Source organism: Nannospalax galili, unplaced genomic scaffold (assembly GCF_000622305.1).
Source record: "Nannospalax galili isolate Female #2095 unplaced genomic scaffold, S.galili_v1.0 scaffold57, whole genome shotgun sequence".
In the NCBI taxonomy this organism is placed as follows: domain Eukaryota; kingdom Metazoa; phylum Chordata; class Mammalia; order Rodentia; family Spalacidae; genus Nannospalax; species Nannospalax galili.
Genome location: NW_008340555.1, coordinates 474854 through 480187, shown reverse-complemented (window position 1 = coordinate 480187; position 5334 = coordinate 474854).

Below are 5334 nucleotides of genomic sequence, written 5' to 3'. Positions count from 1 at the left end.
TCAATATATTCACAGAAATTTGACTTTTCTGTAACTCTGGATGCCAGTGAGCACTCCCTCCTTCATGAGACACTTCCTCCCTTGACTTACATTCTTTCTTTATTACTAGTTACGAAAGGTTGCATTAATATTCAGTAGTTAAAATGTGCCACTCTAAAATTTACATAATTTCCCATGGGGGAATAAATTTTCTTGAAAATATTCCCAGTGGGTGAATGACTTTAATAACATGGTGTCTGTGAAGATGGCAAATAAAATGGCTTATAGACTTATTCTTTGACAAACAGATGAAATAGCTTTTCTTTATAGACAAATGTTAACCCTGCTCATTTGAGTTGATTGACTCTGCTTCACTTCTCTATATAAGTATGTTGACAGTTCTTTGAGTCCTGTTGACTTTTGGGTTCCCCAGTCCTTTCTTGAAAGCTTTTTAAGCTAATACTTTAGTAAAGAGAAGAATGAACACAGACAGATGAAACTAGAGGTAACTGAAGGTTCTGAAATAGAAGAAATGAAGAGTGTTATGTGAAAATCTCTATTTCTCAGTCCCACTCTCCTCTTTCTTACTTACGGAGGCAGAGGTAAAGGTTGACTTCTGTTTGTTTGGGGTTTTTGTCTTGGTTTTTTTGTTTGTTTGTTTGTTTGTTTGTTTTAATAGCAAGTCGAAGTATCTGAAGAGAAAACTTCCTCAAATGAGGAAAAGAGCTACTAGAAGCCACAGGAGCAGACAAACAATTGTAGGGGCCAGGAAGGATTGCAATCCTGTTGAAAGCTTTTCTTCCCAGGGCAGTGGAGAGCACAGTGGAGCACACTGCAATTCAGAGCTAGGACCAGATACAAAATTGCTGGGACAGAGTCAAAGCAATCACACACAAGACTTGTGATTGACTCTCCTCCAGAAATTGTTCACAATCAGGTAAATAACTCCCTCTTTGAAAGCACCATGTTGGAGGATTTCAACTTCTTAAAATAGAAGCTGCTTGTCTGGTTCCTAAAGTGGAGACATAGAACCTAAATACTTCTACATAAATGATTTGAATTGACATATTGTTCCGGTTTGCTTTAAGGACAGAGCTCAAGAATGCTAGCATGTTAAATATTCAGATTATGTTCTCAGAATCTTTGCTGAGCCAAGTCTGTGGTGGTGTTACGGGTGCTAACAGGAGCCCCTGTTAAAACAGGTATTATAAATGCTGGAGCAAAAACCCCTCATTAAATAGATGATTATATAAAGTAGTTGCAATAGTTGGAACTTTGTACAGCACACCAGGAGAGGCACCCATAATGCAAAGCTACAGCAGACTCAGATATTGTCCCCCGATCTAATTTTAAAAACTTCAGGCAGGCTCACTGCAAGGAGAACTGTAATAAGCACAGACTCATTTATTTTTTTGCTGATGAACACAGACATGGGAACAGCTGATAAGTCCCCGCTGTGTATAAAAGAGTGCTGGGTATGTAGCTGTAAGTGTCAGCTTCAAATTTCAATACCTAGCCTTTCTAATAATGCAATTCTAGGTTGTCGCCATTGCATCAGGCTAAACATGTAGGTGACTCCAGTCTGTCCTTACTCTTTGTCTTATTTAGAGAAACTGGAAGGAAATGTATTCTACCTTCCAGAAAATACATTCGGTCTGACATCCACTCAAGAAATGAATGCAGGGAGAGGTAATAAGAATATTCCTGTAAGAGTGTCAAAAATATTTGATGTAAAAGTCCAACGCGAGCATGCTGAGTATGCAATTTGAAATCCGGGTGAGCAAAACTGGCAGGAGCACAGAGGGTTGCTCCCTGACCCACTGAGAGCGACCCTGTGCAAGGGCCATTTTCAGAAAGCTTTTACTGAATCTCCATTTTATCCAATCTCCAAACCCTGGAGAACTCACTCAGGATATGCCATCTATTATGATTCTTTACTCTGGTGCTACAACTTGTTTTTAAAGTCAACAAGCCCATAGACAGGGCCAGATACAGAATTTGTAATACCCAGAATAAAACTGAAAATGTTAAATTATTGAGTTTCAAGACATCAAAAAACAGAACGCGTAACCAAGCACAGAATTCTAAGCAGAGGGCTCCAATTCTGTGAGCATCTCTCCTCCCTACAGAAACATTATCCACCTTTTGCTATAATCACTGCCCTGTGCCATGCACTGACTAGACTTCTCTCCATATATTCAGTGTGATCCCCTGGTCACTTTTTTTTTCTTTTACAAAAATTTTATTGAGAATTTCATACATGCATATAAGGTGTTTAGATCAAACCCATGCCCACTCCCTCCCCTCCAACATTCACCCCTCTGAAGAGGTAACCTTAAAATCTTTTGAGGATTAGATACAAGCTCCCAAATATTTTTGACATTTTTGGCCTTGGAACAGAGTATGTTGCTAACAGGCCCGAGGACATTTTGACTTTTAGCCAAGAAACTGGCTACATTTCTTTGGGGCCTTTTTACCCTAACTGCCTAGCCAATCTCTACCTCCTATTCTTATCACACCATCCTCTGAAGGGGTTACCAAAATTGCCAATAGGGAATAGGGATACAGACCGCTCTGGCTTCTTCTATGCTGAACAGGGATGCAGGGTGAGGCAACTGGAAACCCCTTCAGTGGGTCTATCTAAAAGACTCACAAATTGCATAACTTTTGTCTCTAAGGGGAGAAGAAAGTCTTTGAATCATGAATGGGAGATGTGAAGGAGAAGTAAAGGCAAGAGTAATTAGCATTACAAGTTCTAGACAGGAAACTAGAAAAAAAGTCAGAACAGCAATTTTCAAATGCTCATATGAAAGTTGATTGGAGTTTATTGGCAAGGGCTGCCAAAAACATCCCTCTATTGGGTTCTTCCTCATTTTTCTTTTGTCTTCCAAGGCTGGACTAGTTGGCTGGGAAAAGTGGCTGGATATACAGGTGAGGGGCCACTGATCCTGCTTGGCATTCCTTTAATGAATGAGCACAACTGTCAACAAGCCCATTTGTGACTATGATTAGCGAACAGGCTCAGCCGAAGTCTTGATGATGGTAGTTATTTCATGCAGAAGGGACTGCTGTATATCATCCTCTTATTAAAAGGAACTGGAATTTAAAAGGATTTGGTACTAGGAGACTCATATGAGGGAGAACGTATGTCGTTTATTAAAAGTCAACTCCAAATGGATCAAAGACCTCAATGTGAAACTGGAAACCCTGAAACTATTAGAAGAAAATACTGGCTGTAACTTACAGGATATAGTTGTAGGAAAGGATGTTCTAAATTGGACAGAAGTTGCTCAGGAATTAAGGTCAGCAATCAATAAGTGGGACCTCATTAAACTAAAAAGTTTCTGTACAGCAAAAGAAACAATCAAAAAAAAAGAGGAAACCCACAGAATGGGAAAAAAAGCCAGAATATATAAAGAACTTGAAAAACAATCAAGAAAACAAATGACCCAACTAAAAGGTGGGCTCAAGATCTAAACAGAGAATTCTCAAAGGAAGAAATAAAGATGGGTAAGAAACATCTCAAAAAATGTTCAACATCGTTAATAATTATGGAACACCTTACCCCAATCAGACTGGCTAGGATCAAGAGAACAAATGATATCAAATGGTGGCTAGGATGTGGAGAAAGGGGAATGCTCATTCACTGCTGGTGAGATTGAAAACTTGTGCAGCCTCAATGGAAAACAGTGTGGAAATTCTTAAAAAAATAAAAATAAACCTACCATATGACCCAGTTATACCACTCCTTGGCATATACCCAAAGGACTCAACCTATTGTAAAGACACTTGTATAACCATGTTTGTTGCTGCTCTTTTCACAATAGCTAAGAGGTGGAAGCAACCTAAGTGTCCCTCAACTGACACTTAGTGGTTAATAAAAATGTGGCATATTTACATAATGGAGTTCTATTCAGCAGTAAGGAAAGATGAAATAATGAAATTTGCAGGTAAGTGGAAGGATCTAGAAACTGTTATACTAAGTGAAGTAACATGGACCTGATCACTTCTTTAATACATACAATGCATGTATATGAGGGTATGTATGTGGGTGTGTATCTCAAGAACCCAGAAAAAACATACATTTTAAAAAGGGAAGTAGAGAATGCCAACCTATTTACTCTGTCTCACTGAGCTCGCTGATTGATTGACTGCTTGATTGGTTGATTGATTGATTGATTGATTGATTGATTGATTGATTGATTTATGGGTTGATTGCTGGACTGGGCTATGCACACGAGTGCAGAGGTTACTTTGTGTGAGTGCAGCTACATAAAACCACAGTATGTGTGACACCTCGGGTGTTAGACCTTGGGCCCCTTTTGTTTGAAACAAGATCTTTCATTATCCTTAAACTTTGCCATGTAGCCTAGGCTAGATAACCTGTGAGCTTCCAAGGATCCACCTGTCTCTATCTTCCATCTAGCAATTGCTGGCATTCCAAACATAAACCACCACACCCGACATTTTTTAAAGATTTATTGTATTATTTATGTGTACATGTGTGTGTACATGCATGTGGGTACATGTGAGGGGCCAAGTTGGTCAGAACACTGGATCCCTAGAGCTGAAGTTACAGCCAGTGGTTAGCCACCTGATATGAGTGCTGGGAACAGAACTCTAGTCCTCTGGGAGAGTAGCATTCACTCTTAACCACTGAGCCATCTCTTCAGCACCCATGCCTAGCTTTTTGCATGGGTTCTGGGAATCCAACCTTGGGTCCTCACGGTTGTGAGGCAATCTCTTTACTGACTAAACAATTTCCCTAGCCCTCACTAACAGTTTTGTTTAGGCCTTGGACTCATGAGCCAAAGCACAAGATTTTCACCTTTAATTTCTGTATGTTATAAGTCAAACATAAAATATTGCTTTGGGGCTAGAGAGATGGCTCAGCGGATAAGAACACTGACTGTTCTTGTAGAAGACCCAGGTTTGAATCCCAGCACCCACATGGCAGCTAACAACTGCCCGTAACCCCAGTTCCAGGGGATCCAACAGCCTCTTCTGTACTCCACAGGCATTGCATGACGTGGGTGCACTTATCTACATGCAGGCAATTACATGAATATACATAAAATAAAAAAATAATGAATAAGATTTTTTGTTTTATTTTCTTTTTTAATTTCATTAATTTCTGCTTTGAGTTTTGTTATTTCTTCTTGTCTACTAGGTTTGGGGTTAGTTTGTTCTAGCCTTTCCAGAGTCTTGAGTTGTACTGTCAAGTCGTTTACATGTGCTCTTTTAAATTTTTTAATGTAGGCACTAAGAGTTATAAACTTCCTTCTTAGGACTGTTTTAGGGTGTCCCAGAGGTTTTGTTGTGTTGTGTTCTTATTTTCTTTTTTTTCTATGAATA